Source organism: Vipera berus (genome assembly GCF_964194415.1).
Source record: "Vipera berus genome assembly, chromosome: 2".
Taxonomy (NCBI): domain Eukaryota; kingdom Metazoa; phylum Chordata; class Lepidosauria; order Squamata; family Viperidae; genus Vipera; species Vipera berus.
Genome location: NC_138203.1, coordinates 34,724,730 through 34,746,927, shown reverse-complemented (window position 1 = coordinate 34,746,927; position 22,198 = coordinate 34,724,730).

Here is a 22,198-nt window from a genome sequence, read left to right as displayed (position 1 = left end):
GTCATTAGTAATTTACACTTCAGTCCTATATCCCAGAGGAGAATATAGTTTATACTTTTGTATGACTGTATTGCCAATTATATTAGAAAGTGGCTTCAAAAGATAGCTTCTTTGCGTGCAATAGGTCTTCTCCATCTGGAAGATATTGAGAAGTACCCACAGGGGACAAACATCCATAATTAAAGCTGCAATATTTTTTATGGAGATCATAACAGATGGCCATAAAATCTTCCATGCCTCAAACTGTAGTCCTAGTAAATAGTGAATATCTGAAGGTTATATCATCTGCAGAGTAAAAGATAGAACTAGTCAAGATATACAATTAATCAGGTTAATATATTGGAGAATTGCAAAAACAAAGAAAGCTTCTCATTTATTCAGAGAAGCTGGACAGAAAAACGAACAGCACTTAAAGAGGAGTCTCACCTAAATAAGAAATGCAAACTTGTGGAAGGGGCAATCATATTGGCTACACAGAACTCTTTGGTGATATTTCAACATTGGTGAGCTGGGCTGGGGCCCTGATTTTAGAACTGTGACCTACAAAAAAGGTAGTAGAATTTTGTTCATGCTTCCCATTAGTCATTCATAAACTTTTCCATCATATTCCATTCCATTCATTCATCCCAATCCCACAAGTCTCTTCCTACCCCACCCCCATACTTATTCATAGCTATTCATATATACCAGCTTCAGCAGTGAGATGGGCATCATATAAACTTAATAAATGAATAATAAAAAGTACACACCCCTGTATGAATTTAGGTTTATTGGACTGGAAATGAGTTTGCCCAGAAATTTTAACTCTGGGCCTTAAAGCAGACAAATGTCAACTCTCACATTCTGGACAAATGTTGTGAATCTTGAAGATCCCTTAGTGGGACAGTCAGCATTTACTGGCCTAAGAAGAAAAATGAAAGATTTCCTAAATAGCACAAGAGTAGGAAAGTCATGGGAGATATTCATGTAAAAAACTGCCTGGATCACTGCTCTTGAGTCAAAGGAGAACCACAGCTGGATGGAGTGTCCATCTGTGTTGTTTCTTTTGGATCTCAGCTGGAACTTTGCTTTCAGTCAGTATCTAATAACTGATTTGTGAGCAAATATTTATTGCCCTTTTCAGATAACTCTTCAGGCATTCTGACTTCAGGCTGGATGCCAAGGTGCGTTCTGCCAGGCACTGCCAGGAATCAAGCAGAAGTAGTGTACTAATGGTGAGGGTGAACCATTTGCTCATAAATCTTTTTGCATGAACTGCCTGGAAAAGGAGAGAAAGAAGCTTGAAGCAGCCTGAAGAAAGAGGTGGGAGGTTATTGAAGGTGCTGCCAAAGCAACACTAGTTCAAAAAAGAGGTTATAAGAACAAAATTCCTATTCCTTTTAGCATGTTTCCCTCTTTATACAGCCTTTAAAATCTGTTGTCAAGCTTGCGCTTGAGTGAGGAAGAATTGGGGTTAAATGAATCTATGTAATGGGACACTTATTGTAGACTTAAGGAAGAATTGAGAATTGCATTTTTGGCAAATTTTTCTTTCTCGCTCAGTGCTTGTTTAACTCTTAGTCACCTCTATCTTTTTACCACAATGATTTATCTTATTTGTTGCATTTACAGCCTTCCACAATTTGACAGGGTCTTGGTGGTTAGGAAGAGCAGGGAACCTTTTTCATTTTGTGGGTTAATTCCCTCACAGTTAATCTAGCAGGAGCCACTGGCAGTGTTAGGTGCCTGTCTTTTTCTTCTCTGTTCTTTTTGACTGTCTGTCTATATATCTGTCTGTCTATGTCTCTCTGTCTCTCTCTTTCTATGAGAGAGAGAGAGAGAGAGAAAGAGAGAGAGAGAGAGAGAGAGAGAGAGAGAGAGAGAGACTAAAATATATACCGTATTTTCCGGCGTATAAGATGACTTTTTAACCCATGAAAATCTTCTCAAAAGTTGGGGGTCGTCTTATACGCCCAGTCGTCTTATACGCCGGAAAATACTATTCACCTCTCTGATCTTTTCTCTTTTCTGCTGGACGGCGGGATCGCTGGGTGAATGGAGGTAGGCGATGGCGACCCGTGGTTAAGCGGCCGATGGCGAACGGGTGAAGGAGGGCAAACTCTCGTCAGCTCCTGGGGCAGCTACTGCAGCCGCCACTGTTGCTTTCTGTAGGACTGGCCATGCTGGCGCTTCCAATGCTGGCTGTCAGGTCCCCGAAAAGAGGAGGGGCAGGCAGTCCCCAGAGGTGCGCTGCTCGACAGTAGGAAGGGAGCACCTTTGCTCCTGCCAAGGCACCGCCTGACCCGCGCCGACCGGAAGAATCGCTTGCCTGGTCACGGAGTGCGGAACAGCGGTACTTGGCGCCCCTCTTGCCCGCAGACCATGCAGCGGCCCTCGCCAGCCGGCCTCGGCATGGCCGCCCCAAGCCTGGCTCTCTAGCGCGTCTTCCGGGCCTGCCTGGCCAACCGTCTCCTGGGCGGGGCTTGGCTCCAGACGCAGCGGCTGCTCCGTCTGCAAGTGCTATCTCAAAGCCAAATCGCGCTTGGTCGTGCAGGCTGCCGAAAGGTGGGGACTCAGAGTTCCCGCAGTGGTTGTGGCTTCTGGCGTGCTGTTTGCAGAGTCTGGCCTGGAAGAGCACGTGGCTTTGCACCATTTGCATCAGACGGGGCTGAATCTGAATCGGGCTTGTGTCGGACACTTGGCAACTGGCATGTGAGTATTTTCTGGCATATAAGACGAAAAATCTTGAAAATCTTCTCAAAAGTCAGCGGTCGTCTTATACGCCAGAAAATATGGTACTTTCTTGCTCTTTCCCTGTCAGGAAACTGTCAAGCATAGAACAGAATTCTTTTGAAAGATCAACATTGTGGGCCACTACTAAAAAATCAAAATGGTAACTGCAAGTATATGTTTGAAGTCCTGCCTCCCTTTTACAAGTCTTGCATACATGTATAACACTCATTTAAAAAGATATTTGCTTGCATCACTGTAAAGTATTGGGATTTTTACTTGTACTGATTCACGTGTGTGTTTAAATGCTGCTTAAAGGTTGTTCAGTGGTGTATCTGTGTAACCGTCTCTGACTAAGCCAGACTTCTTGTCTCCAAGAAGATCATTGGTAGATTTGGGATAGGAACACGTTACTTTAAACCTAGTGGCTGCCGCCTAGTGGCCAACCATATAAGTAGCTGCGCAGCAGCCACTGTTTCAGTTCTGTTCCTGTTTACTTCAATAAAGCATGGAACATGTTTGCAACCTTCCGTCTCGCTTATTGCCTGCAAAGAACCGGCTACACAACAATCACCATTTGGAATCAAATGAAGGCAGGAAGGCTGAGTACTGATGTTTGCCAACCCAGTTTGTAGATCTTGTGAAGTGTTCTGAATCTGATTTGTGCAGAGATATGACCATTCTTCTCATGGTGTGGAAGAGATGAAACAGCTTGCTTTTCTGTAACTCCCTTTGCGTCTATTTGTACGTCCTCAAAACTATTACCTGCTTTGCCAATAGATGGAAGGAGGAGGCTTCTGTACAAAGGCACCAAAGGCTGCTTCAGCTAGCAGCGAAAAGCTGTGTGGCTTCGTAATGTGACATTGAAAGGATGCATTGCTTCCAAAATCTTCTTTGAAGGACTTCTTTGGAGCCCAGCCATTCTTTCATTCCATCTTAATTTCAGCATGACTTCCTTTTTTTCATTCTAGATTGAAAGTATTATGGCAAAGGTTAGAGCACATATGGAAAACATATGACTTTTAGTTTTGGTGATGATCATGGTGATTATGGTAATATCACTTCTTTGTAGTCAACAGTTCTTTACAAATTAACATGTAAACAATCAGAAAAAACACCACAGATTTTTTTAAAAATACAATTTCTGGGATCTTTCTATTTAGCCAAAAGGTTACAGAGGCCCCATGTGGAGAGGCACGGAGAATCCAAATGATATATGCTTGTGGGAAATTTTTTACTTGTCCATCAGATCTTGGCATACTCCATTTAATCCTCCAGGGAAAGATTGAAGGCAAGTGAGGTCCAGGCAGAAGAAGAATATCACGACTTCAAAATCTAAGGGACTGATTTGGACAAAACTCAGCAGCACTTTTTCATGCGGCTGCTGATAAAAACAGGATGGCCAACATGATCGCCAACCTCCGATAACAGATATGGCACAAGAAGAAGAAGATCAGATCCCTGGGAGATACGCTTGTCTTCCCATAGTATACAGGAAACAGTCAAGGAAGCTGATGAAAAGGGGGAGACTTGAACGTTCTCTTCCTTTTCTGGCAAGGTTGGCATATTCTGCAACTATTAGCAAAGGAAAAGTAGCCATTTTGATCAGGATGATTGGGGGAAAGGGAGTAATCTGGTGTCCATTAACTTTAATCGGAGCACAGCTATTGGTATTGTGGGAAGTCAGCCCCCCCCCAAGAGAAGGAAATATTAAAAGGGCAGAAAAATATATTTCCTCAAAGGATCTTAAAGAGGCAGAAAAGCATGCCCAGTTTTTTCTTAATAGCCCCAAGTCTGCTTCCCCCAAGAAGAAACCAGCTCTATAGAAATGCAGATGCAGACCATTCAGGAAAGTTGAAGCTAGAAGATTAAGGAGACAAAGACACCTAAAATCTACATACCCCACCCAAAGTCTAAGGCAGGACATAATAGGATTAACCCACAGATGCCAAAGGGACACAGGTCAAAATACATGACACAGGAAATACAAAGCCTCAAAACAGGAACACGGAAACAACTCCAAACAAAAGGCTCCAGAGGGTATAAAAACCCACTCCCTACATTTGATCAGCCCTTTTCCCTGCCCCCCTTTTTCTGCCAGAGCCATCTTTCTGTCTGGTTGTCCACTTCAATAAACTGCAACCTTCTTTCTAAAGCAGTCACCATGTTTATTCCCAGCTTGGACTGAACCACGATGAAGACTTTTCTTTCAACAGTATCATTAGAGCAATGCTGTATACAGGGTCCTTCAGCCTGATAGCTAAAATACAGTAACATTTCCTGGAACAATTGCCATCACCAACATCCAAGTTTCCTGAATCATCATCATCATCATCATCATCATCATCATCATCATCTATTATTAGTCAACCAATTGGTGAAATGAATTCTCAGTTGTGCAAACAAATTCAAATAGAATTTAATACCTTTGGTGCTTGATACAGTAGGTTACTTTGTCTGGTTTTAGAATGATATCTCTCAGAACCTCCAGTCAAGAGATCAAAGCAGCCACTAAATTAGACAAAGGTGACATTAGAGCATGTTTTTTTAATTAAAAAGTTTTATAAAAGTTACAATACAAACCCACCCCAAACCACCCCCCTCCCCCTCCCCCACTTCCCAGAACTGAATACAGGGTTACAAAAATAACAATCAAAATCTAAATAACATTAACCAACTATATATGTAACCAAGTTCCTAATGCACTTTAACTCCCCTTTAACATGAACACAAACAAGATAAAAGTAAACATAATAATAAGAACATAAAAACAAAATAATATCCATATTCTTAAACAATAATAATAATAATAATAATAATAATAATAAAATATAATAAAAACTAATAAAAATACCATAAAAACATACTAATATTAATAATATCATTCTATAATTCATTCATAAGCTAGATGAAACTTTTTAGTCCCATATTTGTTCTGAATATAATCTATCCATCTTCTCCAGACCGAAATGTATCTTTCTTCTGAATGATCCTTCAAATAAGCAGAATTCTTAGCCATTTCTGCCAAATTTGACACCTTAAGTGACCAATCTTCTATAGTAGGCAAACTTTCTTTCTTCCAATGCTGACCTACCAAGAGCCTTGCTGCTTTTATCAAATTCAACATCAAATTTGTTTCTTTAGTATCACAATCTATAACAATACCCAATAAAAACAATTGTGGAGAAAATTTTATCTTTCTCTTAAAAATCTTTTGAATATTCCACCAAATTTTAATCCAAAAAGCTTTAACATTTCTGCAAGTCCACCATATATGATAATAGGTAGCATCCAAACTACCTCATCTCCAACATTTGGGCTGTAAGTTAGGATACATGCAAGACAATTTTTTGGGATCCAAATGCCATCTATAAAACATTTTATAAAAGTTTTCTCTTAAATTTTGAGCCTGGGTAAATTTCACATTTCTAACCCAAATTACCTCCCATGTATCCAATGGAATTGGTTCTTGAATATTTTGAGCCCACTTGACATTAGAGCATGTTGAGAGAATAATTAAGGGAAAATTTATACACAAACACATAAACACACACACACAGAGAGAGAGAGAGAGAGAGAGAGAGAGAGAGAGAGAGAGAGAGAGAGAGAGAGAGAGAGAGAGAGAGAGAGAGCAATAGCAATGGCAATTAGACTTTTATACCACTTCACAGTGCTGTACAGTCCTCTCTAAGCAGTTTCCAGAGCCAGTATATTGCCCCCAGCAAACTGGGTCCTCATTTTATTGACCTCAGAAGAATGGAAGGCTGAGTCAACCTTGACCGGTGAGGATCGAACTGTTGGCAGCCAGCAGAATTAGCTTACAATACTGCACTCTAACCACTGCGCCACCATGGCTCAATGGTGTTATGTATGTAACATTTTTGCTTTGATACAGCACTTTGGGAACATCCAACTTCTTTTGCAATTACCTTTTGAGGCTTTCCCTCCTTATGGAGGGTATCAATGATGGTTTTCTGCACAACTGTCAGGTCAGCAGTCTTCCCCATGATTGTAATTCCTACTGAACCAGACTGAGAGACCATTTAAAGGCTCAGGAACCCTTTGCAGGTGTTATGGCTTAATTAGCTGATTAGAGTGGGACACTTTGAGCCTAGAATATTGCACCTTTTCACAATATTCTAATTTTCTGAGATTGTGGTTTTGGGGTTTTCATGAGCTGTACGCCATAATCACCACAATTATGACAAATCACGGCTTGAACTATCTTGTTTTGCATGTAATGAGTCTATCTCATATATTAGTTTCCCCTTTTAAGTTGCATTACTGAAATAAATGAACTGTTGCATGATATTCTAATTTTTCGAGTTTCACCTGTACAATCTGAATGTAATCAATCTGCAAATCAGTTACATTTATGTGTCATGTGTCCTTGCCCAAGAAAAATGGGACCACCAAAAGTAATAAAAAAAAAGTTACTCTACCCATTTCTGCCTCTACTCACTGCTGACATGTCCCCTAACAGATTTCCCAGTCTTGTGCATCTAAAACTATCCCAGGTTGATCAACAATTGTATTATTTATGCCATCACTTGCTAGCTGGGCAGGCAATGGCACAAACTAGCTATAGGACCTTCTCAGCAAAGGTGCCAATATTCAAAATGTCCTCCCCAGGGACATTCATCAAATGTTCATTCTTCTCACATTTCAGTACTGTAAGTGGGCTTTAAACAGAAAATCCTTTTCTGTTTTGAAAAGGATTTTAGGCATGATGACCAGCCTTTTAAAAAAATGTAATTCTTGAACCAGCAGAAAACTATCGGAATGTGAAACAAGGTGTCCCCATTTCCAATCCATCTCCTGCCTCAATTGCCTGTTTTAAATCATTGCCAACCACCTGGGCTTTCCATCAAAATAATGGATTGCAGATTTTACACACCTTGCAACTGTTTTTGCATGGTGTTGTCAGAATTATAGAGTAAACCTTGCTTTCATGTCTATGAATATCTTGAGGCTATCTCATGAATTGCCAGGGGTGGAGAGAAGCCTTTAGATTGCTATTTTATGGCATTTATAGTTCTTAATTGTATGCGTGTAGAGATTAATTGCCTTAATATTCAGGCAACCATTTTATCATTTGAAAGCTGTTTTGGAACAACCAGCATATAAAATATACCTGAGGTAAGTGTTTCAGAAAGGAGCTTCCCAAGTTTTCTGGAGAGTAAGAGGAGTAAGAGGATTAATACTTTCAACCTTACAAGTTTGTTAACTTGAAAGGCTAACATGTTTATTGCAGTTCTCATATGTGTCTGTCTCATCACTTTTACCCAGCTGAAGTATTTGCCCTCCATTTCTAGAACTTCAAGGACAGGGAAGAGCTGATTCAGTGCTGTTTCTGAGTTCCAGCACTGATTTCTCTGTATTTTTACAGGCTTCTAGACTCAGCAGCTCTCCGAAATTGTTTATACATTAACTGCCAGCAGCTGAAATAATCAAGTATGCTGGACCATAGTTAGCTCTGGAGCAACAAGGTTATGAAATTATTTGTTAGATGCACTCAAATATTGCGTGAAATGAACCAGGTGACATTGGAGGTTATTTGGAGAAGACAGAGTCTCATGGAAAACTGAGCATTTCATCCTTTATTTCAAAATGGCTCAGAAAAGACAAAGGGCGTTGTTCAGGGTACAGAAAAGCTGCATCTTTAGCTTGTTAACAAGTGAAAGAAAGCACACAGTATTGTAGAACTGTTTTCAAATTTCATGCATCTCATAGATGCAGTTTTATAAATGCAAGAGAAAGAGAGAGGGAGACAAGGAGAAAGACAGAGACAGACAGAGACACACACACAGAGAGAGAGAGAGAGAGAGAGAGAGAGAGAGAGAGAGAGAGAGAGAGAGTAAAATATTTAAGCTCAGGCTGAAATCCTATACAAAAAAAACTATTTATCCAGGCCTTGGGACTCACCTATTTGGGATGTTTTAGGTTTGCTTTGTTGTGATTGGATTGCTATCTTGTGATTTGTGATGTAGTTGCTTTTTTACTTGGTTTGGTTAATTTTCGTTTTTTTTAAAAAAAGTTATTTTATTGTTGTGAGCTATCTGGAGTTGGGCAAAGTCATACAAAATGAAATAGATAAATAAAGTCCAATTCAATTTAGCAGTGTTTTTTTAAAATAAATTTTATTTAAAAAAATTAAATAAAAAAACAAGAACATTATTACAAAGTACTAAAAAGTGCATCAAATAGAAAAACACCAAAACATCCTAGACACCAAAAAAACAAAAACAACAACATTAGACAGGACCGGGGAGTGTAATACTACCCCTAATTTCTTTTTCTCGTGCATCCCAGGCTAAGTAACCTTTAATTACCAAATATTAGAAATCTATAATTGTATATATCTCCAGATTCTATACCTCAAATAATACTGCTAAACTTGTAAGCCGCCCTGAGTCTTCGGAGAAGGGCGGGATATAAATGGAATTAAAATAAAAATAAATAAATAAATAATGCATCATCTGGTATTTCCCCCGTTGAGATTAAATATTCTATTTTGTAACCATGAATACCAGGAGTCCCAACTTTTATTGAAAAGTGATTCACTTTTCCCTTTGAGAATATATGTCATTCGATCTGACTCTGCGCATAGTAATACTTTTTCTATTACTTGATAGTCCGTTGGGATTTCCTTCGTCTTCCAATATTGCGCATAAATCATACGTGCCGCTGTTGTAATATGTATTACTAGATACCAAACATTTTTTGGTACTTCTTGTGGCTTCATCCCCAAGAGGAAAAATAGCTGGGTCCAATTGAAGATCATATCCTGTTATTTGAAATAACCATTTTTTTATATTGGTCCAGTAACGCCTAACCTTTGGACAAGTCCACCATTGATGGTAGAAAGTGCCCCTGGCAGAATCACATTTCCAACATTTGTCATTTGTATTGGGAAACATTTTTGAAATTCGTGCGGGAGCTAAGTACCATCTATACAACATTTTGTACATATTTTCTTTAAATGCCGTTGCTAATGTTAATTTTATATTTTTCTTCCAAATTTGTTCCCACTCTTCTAATTCCCCCAGGCAATCATTACGTCATTTATTGTTCCCCCTTCCATCCCATGGAACAAAAGTAGATTATAGGTCTTAGATAAAAATTTAGCATCATTTCCCCATAAAATCTTGTCTAATTCTTGTGGGATTATATTGATTCCAAATTCCTGCTTATCCCTATTAAACCTTGAGCTCATTTGAGAATACAACCACCAATCCAACTCTATACCCCCAGAATGTAACTCCTCCCTGGATTTAAGATTGCCTCTCAGATCTATGAGATCTTTATACCTATAGTTTCTGTCTGGATTGTGTAACGTTGAATAAGTTACAGCTTCCAAAGGATTAAACCAGCCAGGTATCTTTGTATAGATCCACCCACTCACCATACGCCAAGAGTTTATCAATACATCCCTAATATAATGATTAGAGAAAACTTTATATTGACTATCCTTCCTTGGCCAGAGATAGGCATGCCATCCCTGCGTTACGTTATATCCTTCAATAGTTAAAACCCTCCTTCTAGATAACACAACCCAGTCCCTAATCCAAGCCAAGGCAGAGGCATGGTAATACAGCTCCCAATGTGGGAGCCCCAGTCCTCCCCTTGTTTTGTGCTCCTGCAGCGTTCTTCTTTTAATACGCGGCTTTCGATTATTCCATATGAATCTACCAACTATCTGTTCTAGTTTTTTAAAAAATTTCTTATCTAGTTTTGCAGGAGCAGTTTGGAATAGGTATAACCACTTTGGCAAAATATGAGTGTTAATCACTGCGATTCGTCCTAGGATTAAGAGTTGAATGTTTTTCCAGCTGTCTAATTTCTTCTCCATCTCAGTCATCAATTTTTGATAATTTAATTTCTTTATAGATGGACACCTTTAAGATAGCCAAATACCTAAATATTTAACTTTTTTTAACTATTTGGATCCCCATCACCTCTTGTAATTGTACCTTGGATTCAGTTCCAATATTCTTTAACAAAAATTTAGTTTTATCTCGATTAATCTTTAAACCTGCTACTTCTCCAAAGGCACTAATTTCCTCCAATAATTTAGGGCCTGATTCCAATGGGTCTTCCAAAATAAAAACTAAGTCATCAGCAAAAGCTTGAAGCTTATATTGCTGATCATTTATTTTTAATCCTTTAATATTATTATTTTGCCTAATTATAATCAATAGTGATTCTAAAGTCAGAATAAACAGTAGAGGTGAAAGGGGGCATCCCTGTCTCGTACCTTTTTGTATATCAATTTTCCAGTCATTTCACCATTGAATAATACTCGGGCAGATTGCGTAGTGTAAATTGTTTGTATAGCTCTTACGAAATTTGGTCCAAATCCCATTTTAATCATCTGACATATTAAAAATTCCCAACTAACCATGTCAAATGCTTTCTGAGCGTCAAGAATCATCATTGCCAACTGTTTGCTAGGGTGCATCTCATAATATTCCAACGTATTCATCACTATTCGCAAATTATCTTTTGTTTGCCGATTTGGAAGAAACCCATTCTGATCTGGATGTATAAATTCTCTTAAGAAAACTTTAAGCCTGCCCGCCAGAATTGAGGAAAAAGAATTATAATCTGCATTCAATAGCGAAATGGGTCTATAATTTTTAACCAAGGTACGATCTGAATCTTCCTTTGGGATCAAAGATATATAAGCCTCTGTCCATGACTGGGGTATTTTCCCTTCACTCAAAACCTCATTAAATAAATCTTTTAAATGGCCACTAAACATTTCCAACATCTCTTTATATAATTCCGCCGGGAGTCCATCCGTTCCCGGGGTTTTCCCATTTGATTGTTTCTTAATTGCCTCCTTTATTTCCCCTTCTGAGATCTCTGAATTCAAAATTTGTTTTACATTCTCAGGAACCTCCTGTAAATCCACCCTTTCTAAGTAACTTCCAATCCTTTCTTCTAAAATTGGGTCTTTCTTATACAATGCAGTAAAAAATTCCTGAATCACCTTTTTCTTTTGATCATTTGATCCCACCATATTTCCCATCCCATCCTGTAACCATTCTATTTTTCTCGCGATTGCTCGCTTCCTAAGCCTATAGGACAACCATTTTCCAGCCTTGTTGGCATGTTCAAAAAAAATTGTTTATTCCTTTGAATTTTCTCTGCTAATTCATGTTGATCCAAGAGGGAAAATCTCGTGTTGCGTAATATCTTTTGTCTCCCTCGCTATTACTGAGGATGGGTCTTTCTGAAGAGCCTCCTCGGCCTCTGTCAACATTCCCATCAACTCCAATCTCTTAACCCTCTCTTTCTTCCACTTATATGCCAAATACTTAATTGCTATCCCTCGAATCACTGCTTTCGCAGTGTCCCATATAATTTGAATTGGTGTATCTTCCCTTCTGTTCTCCTCAAAAAAGTATCCCATTTCCTGGTTCAACAAGTTTTTGAATTGTTCTTCTTTTAAAAGAGCTGCTCTCATTGTCCATCTATACCTCTTCTTTTCTCCTTTCCAAAGCAAAACTAACGGGCTGTGATCTGCCCAGTCATTAGTCGTAATCTCTATTTCCCTAACCATCTCTTTCAATTCATGGGATGCCCATATCATATCAATTCGGGTCCATGTTTGATGCCAGCAGTGTTGATTACTGTGTAAAAAATATGGAATTAAATTATGAATTAATTGTAGTTCATAGTGGGGAAGTTTCAGCCCCACAGACTCTCTCTCTCACACACACACACAGACATACACACACACAAATCCCAATATGCTCATTTGTTACAGAAAAAGTGTGTGTGTGGAGAACTCCTTGTTTCCTGCTCTTCCCAGTGATCTTATATTTAGAGGGCTGTTTTCTATTTCCACAAGAAAGCATCAGTAACCATTGTTCCTTCTGCTTGAGTGAAGAACCACATGGAAAACCAGACAGGTGTAATAGCGACCTGGGACCACTGAGGGGGACCCCTCCACTTTCTCTCAGTCAGCCTTCTTCCCAGAATTATCATGAGGCTCATGATGGAAGGAAGGCTGTGTTAGCTGCATTGAGCTTCTTATGGGATATACGTTTAATAAATAAATATGTGGCCAGTATCCAGAAAGTTAACAATTTGCCTTTTCCCAATTAAATAAAGTAGGATTAAGAGCAGATTAACTTGTTTTCACTGAAATTAAAGCATGATCATCTTAATACAGGTGGATAAGTATTGTAATAAACTACCATATAATCAAGAGTGTTTCTCAATCTTAGTGTTTCTCAATCTTAGCAAATTTAAGATATGTGGAGGTCAACTACCAGAACCCCAGTCAGAATGAATGAATGAATGAATGAATGAATGAATGAATGAATGAATGAATGAATGAATGAATGATTCATTCATTCATTCATTCATTCATTCATTCCAGTTGGGGGATTATGGGAGCCAGGTTGGAGAATATACAGACTATTTCATGTTTTGATTTCATTTCAAATCTAAAAAGATTTGGAATCTGTGACCAATCCAACGTAAAGATCATGCTGATGGGAAACACCATTCCCCATCAAGTATAGAAAAGATAATGGCTTGGCTCATTGTTTTAATTACAATGTCCTAGCTTAAATATACTTACTTCACATAAATCTTACTTAGAAATTTTCAGACTGGTGACTCCCTGTACTAATCTTAAATGTTTCCTTCAATCTTAACACCCCTCCTTCACTGTCATACAAGCTAAAGGCTGTGTAGTTAAAGCATGAATTTAAAAATCTCCAGTTCAAATCTTGCTTCTGTGTGAACTCATTAAAAAAGCCTTAGGCAAGTCTCTTCATCTTAGTCTCAACATTCACATTTACAGTATGAAGGATAATAACACAGTCTAATTGTTCTGAGCTGAAGGGAGGAACGTATACATGTATATGTACACTTGAAAATGCTACCCAAATGTTAGATTTGTGGAATGCAAGGCAGAATACAAGACAGTTCAATCTGTAACATAGTCTCATCTTCCTCCCATTAGGAATTGATTTAGAATTGATTTAGTTGTACTGAGAGTGATTCCACTGATTTCAACATTGAAGTGGTACTTTGGAGCCAAAGCATTATCCTTCCCACATCCTGCAGCAGCTTTTAGTTGTGAGATCAGTATTTCCAGAGCCTTGATTACCATTCCCCAGTGGAAAATCTCCCTGCTTTCAGGATGCAGCACCTTCCCTTCAAAAAAGACCACACTGGAAGCCCACCCCTCGTCAGTTGTCTGATCTCACCCAGGAAAATCCTTCTGACTGTTACAACAGCAACCAGAATGAAGCTGTTTCTCTTCAGTGGAACAACTCCTATGCAGTGTGCAGGGGAATGTATTGTACAGCTAATTAAAGACACATTTTTGCAACCTCAAGTTATAATCAACACATGGTAAAAGGTCATTATTTTTAAAACTTTCAAGCTGAAGCAGTTTGACAGTGGGAGGTGAATCTCTCAAAATCTGGCAGCAATATTTCATCCACTAGTTGACTTTAACAAGTGTAGAAAAGAAATAAATTTAGACAGTATGAAACATAGTTGCATCAGTGTTGGAAGGAATCCCATGAGGGTTTCCAGGTGCCCTCTATCAAAATTTCTGTCCAAAGCTCACAAGTTGATTTATGGACTGAAGATAGAGTTTAGTTGGCACTTCCTCCTACAAAATCACCCCTGCCTTGGATGAACTGTGGACTTCTAAAAAATACTTTGAAAAATCAGATGAATTTCTTCCCTCCCCCAACTTCTCCTTAAGTCATGCAATAATAAAGATGGTTTTTCCTACATTTTTAATCTGTACCTATATTTTGCTTGCTGATAATATGGTTATTTATTTGATTTTTTTTTACTGTATCTTAATATTATTATCTCCTTTTTTGGATTACCAATGCAGCAAACAAAATCTAGAAAAATATGGTGACATGTTATTATCACTAAAGAAAAGATAGATGGACAGACATAGTTGCCTGTTAAATTAATTTTAATTTAATCTAAACAACATTTTCAGAGCCACTACAGTAAAGCACAAGAATAGCATAACCAAGAATACATTGTTATTAAAAGCCAGTGAAACCAAAGGCTTTTCAAAACCTTTTATGATATTGAAACTAGAGGCATAGACAGCAGAGCCCTTAGGAAGAATGTTCATAAGGCATGGCAGTTGCTACTGAGAAGAACTTATCCTTAGCATCTATCAACCTAAGTAACCTTGAAGTGGGCCAATGAATTGGCCTCTGATAGTGATCTTAAAACTTGAGCAGCCTTTCATATGAATTAGCCTCAAGTCATTTAGAGTTTTAAAGGCTTCATTCAAGATGTTGAATATGAATACACAATATACCCCAGAGCAAAAGTGAATTGGATAATGTGGTCGGCTACCAAACATCAACAGTGGATAAAAGGAATTTGGTTATTAGAAGATGTGGTCAGTTAAAGCTACCAAAAATCACATTCTTTTTCACCTCCCATCCCTTGTAATGTCATACTATTCCTGACAATCTCATCATTTCAAAGAATTTTAATATACGTTTTACTGGAATGTGAATAAACCATCTCTTTAGCTTATTCTTTGTTAAGAAACAATAAACTTTCAAAAGAATTCTGTAAATATGTGGAATATATTAAAAAGACTTATCAAGAGGAGATAATTTGCGATTATCCTTATTGGGTAGAATTCCTGTAATTAAGTTAATATTTTATCAAAGATACTATTTTTATTTCAAACTTTACTGATATTGACAACTGATAATCCATTTAAACAATAGCAAAAGGACATTTCTAAATATATGAAACTACATGGGAAAAGTCCAAGAATTAGATATAAACTACTGCAAAATGCTAACAAAAGAGGAGATTTGACTTTACCACATTTAACAACAACAACAACAACAACAACAACAACAACAACAACAACAATAATAATAATAATAATAATAATAATAATAATAATAATAATAATAATAATAAACTGGCCTACAAGGAAGACCAAATGAAGCACAGAATGGAGGCATGGGAAGACAAAGCACTACATGGCCAGTACATTAAAAAAAATAGCTGGGAAAGCCAATAATAACAAGACCTGGCAATGGCTAAGAGCAGGAAAGTTGAAGAAAGAGACCGAGGGACTAACTCTGGCTGCACAAGACCAAACCTTAAGGACAAATGCATACAAAGTCAAAATTGAGAAGGCAGCAACAGACAGTAAGTGCCACCTATGCAAGCTGAAGAAACAATGGACCACCTGGTAAGCTGCTGCAAAAAGATCACACAGACTTACTACAAGCAGTGGCATGACAAAGTAGCAACAAAGGTGCATTGGAAGATCTGCAAGAAATATCATTTGCCTGCAAGCAAGAACTGGTGGGATCATAAAATAGAGAAAGTCATAGAAAATGATAAAGTTAAATTGCTCTGGGGTTTTAGAATTCAAACAGATAAGCACCTGCCACATAACACCTGGACTTAACAGTTGTCGATAAGAAAGACAAAAAAGTCTGGATAGTGGACGTGGTAGTGCCTGGAGACAGCAGAATAGACGAGAAAGAACTGGAGAAGATAACCAAATATAAAGACCTACAAATAGAAAAAGAACGACTAAGGCAAAGGCAAGGAAGGGTAGTACCAATAGTAATAGGTGCCTTGGGTGCAATCCCAAAACAACTGGAGCACCATCAGCATGGACAAATTTGCCATCAGTCATTTGCAAAAGGTGGCCTTTCTAGGAACTGCTTCCATCCTGCGACAATATCTGTAATACCATCCAACATCCACATCTGCCTATCCCAGGTCCTTGGTAAGGACTCAATAGGTAAAAAAATATAGGTAGACAAAAATACCAAATCCAGTCTAAACATCTGGCTGACTGTGCGATTAATAATAATAATAATAATAATAATAATAATAATAATAATAATAATAATAATAATGATGATGATGATGATGATGATGATGATGATGGAAGGGACCTTGAAATTGTATTTTCATGCCTGCTTTCTCGTTTGGATGAAAGAGTGCACGACTTTCCAAAACAAGAGATTACTTGAATTAGAGGGCCATGAACTAAGATTTGGATGACACACATACTTATGGTATAACAAGACTAAAATAAACGTTGATTTTAAGAATCACTTTGTTAGACATGCCTTTCTAAGGGTTTAAAACATGTATAAAACACGGTTCTCTACAAAGCTGCCTCTTTGTGTGTCACCTCTAGAAAGCTTTTTTTTTGGGGGGGGGAAATAGGCCAGACTGGTGGAGTTACTACCAAATAATACTTTTTAATCAATGCGAACCTACCCTTAAATCCAAAGAAGAGTTAGAGTGAGAAGGGACATGTCTGTAATTGGTTTGCATATGTACAACTGAAAGAAAGGTTTAAATTAATTTAAAAAGTTATGGATTTGACTTCTTAAAAAATGAATGATGAACGTGCTGTTGCAAAATTTTATAAATTGCTATTGAAACTGAATTGGGGGAGTGAATATGTGAAGCATTGCATGATTCAATATGCAAAGAATTTTGGGTATAACAGACTGCTTGGGCAATGGGAAAACATGTGGATGAAGGGTTTAAAATTTACATTAAATTACAATTTAAAATGTTATACAATGATATACCATTGATACTTAACACCTGATAAATGGTCAAAGATGTAGAAAGGTATTTCAAATGTATGTTGAAAATGTAAATGCAAAGAAGGAACTTTTTACCATCTTTGGTGGACTTGTGAAAAAACAAAGAAGTACTGGGGTAAGATTCATACTTTAATACAGAAAATTCTTAAAGTGAATATAAAATTAAGCCATAGACTTTTATTTTAGACTTAATGGATAAAATCAATTGGCTAGATTACACGAGGATCATGGTAGATTTCTTATTATTCATAGCACCAACATTTGTGTGAAATATGGCATATATCTAATATCAGAGCTACAGGACATTTCTAACAAATACATTCCCAGTTCAATCTATTAATACAGTGGTACCTCAGTTCTTGTTGGTAATTCATTTTGGAAGACACACCCAATCCTAAAACTGATGGGTACTGAGAAAACCATGTGACTTACCATGTTACCCACTATTTCAGCTGGACAAAATAGTGAGTCACGAGGCAGCTGACATTAGCAAGTTCTTCCATGCGCATTGACTACCAGAAGAAAAACAAGCACCGGGACAAGATTTCTAATACTGAATTCGATGAGTTTTGAAGCAATTGAGTCCCAAGATATGACTGTAGGTTTCATTGTTGCACATGCTTAGCACGTTAAAAGTACAGGGTTCAATTACTCTAGTCCCCAAATCCTATTTAGTCCAAGAATACTGCAAGTTGTCTTGCAATGAAATCTGCAATGTCTTGCACTCTCTTTTTCAAATTCCATTTGCTAATTTAGAAGGTCTATCTTTATGAGTGAATTTGGCCTTGACAGGACTGTTCTAGTTCTCAGGCTCAAACATCATCACCAAATGATATTTGGGCAAAGGAAATCATTTTTGCTGGATTAATGGTACAATTTTCTCTTGTGTTTCATTCTGTAAGCCTTTTGAAGTCTATCATGAACACCTCCCTAACCAGTCATGAGTAAATGGCTCCTTGAGGCATGGACAAAATAATGCAAGACAACCTTTTGCCTTTATAATTTATATTACAGTGTGGAATAGCTAGAAATGGTAAATCAAGTGTAGAATGAATTTCTGACCAGACTTACAGTTAGGCTAATAATGCCTGACTTACTCCCTCATATCCCCAGGATATATATGTACAAGGAGAGAAAAACATAAACCATATTGGCTATGTGTGGAGGTAAATAGGGAGACTGCTGGAAAGTTACCAAATCCTTATAATTTAAAAGCAGGGAGGAAAGCTGTCTTGACGCTTTGTTAAATTATTCCAGATAAAAGAGCAGCTTCTAAAGAATGGATTTATTGTCTCAGAGACAGAGCTGGGAACCAGGAAAACTCTAGTTCAATTCTCTCTTGAGTCATAATTCATCAGTTGGCTCTTATTATACCTTAGCCCTAATTTGTATAATGCAGAGAAGATAAATACTTATGATGATGCTTTATTCTTTCTTTATTTAGCAAATTTGTATAGCCACCAATCTCACTAAGTGTAACTCTGGGTGGCATACAACAAAAGAGACAGTTAAAAACAAATATAAACAACTACTGGAAACAATTAAACGTAAATGCAGCCCAAGACTGTGGGAGAATGGACAAGATCTTAAATACAATATAGACATTTTATAGGCTCCCTGTTCTCATGGAATCCTCACGGTTTCTGGAAAAATCAAGTTTTATGGTTTTCTGGAAAGCTGGTATAGATGGGACTAATCTCACCTCAGATGGGGAGGGTGATGTTCTAGCGGGTGGGAGCCATAGCAGAAAAAAACAGATTGCCTGGGTTCTGTCAGATGGAAGTATTTAGCAAATAGGATGCATAACATCTCCCTCCTGCCAGACCTGATGGGATAGATAGATGTAATTGGGAAGAGGTGGTCCCTCAGATAAGTCCCATGCTATATAGAGTTTTAAAAACAGCATCTTGAATTGAGCCCAGAAGCAAACTGACAATCAATGCAACTCATGGAGTGGAAATTTAATGTGTGCCATCCTAGGGGCACAACTAAGTGGCCGTGCTGCCACATTCTGCATCACTTGAAACTTACAGATGCTTTTCAAGGGCAGCTCCATGTAGACTGCATTACAACAGTCCATTCTGGAGGTGACTAGGGTATAAGTAAACATGAGTAGAGGCTCATGATCCAGGTAAGTGTGCAACTGGTACACAACATGAAACTACAGAAAGGCTCTCAATAAATACTACACACTATTTATGCGTTTATGCATTAAATTTATACAGTGCCTCACCTCTGAAGTGTTAGGCGACATACATAGCAAGTGCAAGGCAGCAACATAGCACTCCCTCCTCTAAATTTTCCCCTAACAACAATCCTGAGTGGTACATTGGGCTAAAAGTAAGAAATGTGGCATGCAACCCACATCTTTAATGGAAAATACAATAAATCATGTACATCATGTTTTCAGTACTCTACCAGATTCTTCCAAAAAATTAAAGTGAGTTGCAAACGTCTTTACCTTTCCAGATCTTATATTTAGAAATAATTTGCATTAATCCAGGCATCTCAAATATTTGAAAATACCATGCATAGTCTTCCACTGGAAAAAATTTGGAGGCCCTTTAGTCCCCTCTCCCCACAGCAGTTCTGGGTAGATTGAAAACTAGCTCCTCCTCCCCAGGCATCCTGCTGGGGGCAGGGGGTACTTTAAAAATGGTCTGTCTCTTTTATTGGAGAGAACGTTTGCAGGATTTTAATGCCTTTATGATTAGAAAGAGCCTTTTTATTTTCATGTCTGAGTCTGCCTCAATAAATTCATCTATTAATAACTTAATTCAATTAAACAGGTCTTAGTAATAAAAAAATGATCCTACTCTTAGATAAGCAGTCATAATTGTTACATCTTGGAACCTGAATCCCCTTTCCTGAAACTAGTATCTGAATACAGACATTCTTTCCCATGCCAGCAAATAGTAGATTAGAGAACAGAGGGCATCAGGAAAGGAAAATGCACAACAGTTCCTCTTCTATTAATTGACACTTTCTCCAAATAGTATAGAATACATTAAAACAAGGTTCCAAATCAAATGCAAAAAGAAAAAGTATTTGTTCTCAACATTTGACCCTTGGGCTAAAAACAGTTATTACAATTCCTATAACGTCCAAATGCTCTGCATGTTTATTTAGAAGCAAATCCAACTGAATTTAATGTGGGCTGGAAGAAAGGATTGCAATCTAAAATGCTGACCTAAGGTCCTTGGTTGAACAAAATAAAACAGTTTTTGAAAGGGGCAAGTTTTCCAAAAGCTTTGAAGGAAAACTCAGCAGGAATCAATTATTCACATGTCAAAATATTATTTATTAGGAATATATATTGGTAGGTGTGGTTAATGGAAACTGAGGAAAAGAAGGAAGAAACAGCTTTGATCTTTAATACTAACTTAAATCATCCCCATTTCGCTTATTTGAATGTTCTCCTTTAAGAGAGAAAATATCAGTGTTACATGGATTTCTGCTAATAGATATACAGTAGTGACTGAGGAAAGAGAACAGTTTTTAAGGGAAGAAATCCCAGATGAAATAGCAGGCAGCAAAACTATAACACAATAGCAACAGCCAAATAATATAGGAAGGAGCAAAAATTCATTTAACTTCTCAACAAAACTATGAGACGCTTGGCTTTAAGCAGTAAATTAAGAAAAATAATGGTGGACCTGTCGAGAGGCTATGAATTTCTGGAAGAATATTCAGAAATGGCTAAGTGAGACGTTGGGATACCATATACAATTGTGTCCTGAGGTATTTTTATTGGGAATAAGACCACAAAATATAAACAGAACTGCGTGGTACCTGTTGTTACATATAACCACTGCTGCAAGATTGGCGTGGGCCCAATATTGGAAGATGGATGTTAGCCCACCCGACCAAATAGTAATTCAGAAAATATTGAGATTTCTTTTTAAAAGAAGTTATTAATAAAATTACAGTTTGGAGATTTCCTCAGAATTGGAAGAATTTCTTGTCATATGGTCAAGCACATTAAGGGAGACAAAGTTACCCATATTAAGTCGTATTTGCTTTGGATATGCCACTAGAACATTAGATGCTGTTTAGTGAACTAAAGGGCTTGGGTTCAAGCTGATCCTGTTAAAAAAAAGAAAAAAGAAAAATAGCAAACTTTCTTTCTGCCCCAACAGATAAGAATATTAGGATTCTGAGGTATTTGTTGTTAACTTTCATTTATTCCCAGTGCTTTCACATCCCAACATAATGCAATTAGGTTTCATCCACAAGGAAGGATGCCGACCATTTGTAAATGGGAAAAATGTTTGCAAATTCAAAGTTATCCAGCAAATTAACTTCACTTTTTTAACTTGGAGTAGATACAGGAATTTCTATGAAAAAATTTCCTACTGACTACTGCTGCACCTGTTGTCTTCCCTATTAACTACCGGTAGTGTTGGTGAAACAAGTCTGGAGAGTGCACTGCATGACTATTTCTTCTCCCTGCCAACGTCTGCCAGCCAAGGTGCCAATTAGTGCCAATTGCATTAGAGCATTTGACAACATAGATACCTATCAAATTACAAACAGAACTGAACATCTCCAAGTGATTTCACAAGGGTCACTGAAAAGCAATTGGATGATAATAATTTTTTAGTCACTACCTACTCTGGCTGTAATCAAACTAGTGACCTGGAGGTGAAAGGCTATATATCCTATTACCAATCAGCTAAATGTTCAGCTACCCTATTACTGCAATTTTAATTAACCAAGCCAATGACTTGAAAGTGGAGAGCAGGCAGGATACATGTACAACCTGCCTGCTTTAAGTTTTCTTTGGTTTGGAGAAGAATCTCATCACCATCAATACCTTGGACTTGGCTGGCCAAAAAAAGCAAACCATCAAGCTCAACATTGTCCAGGTT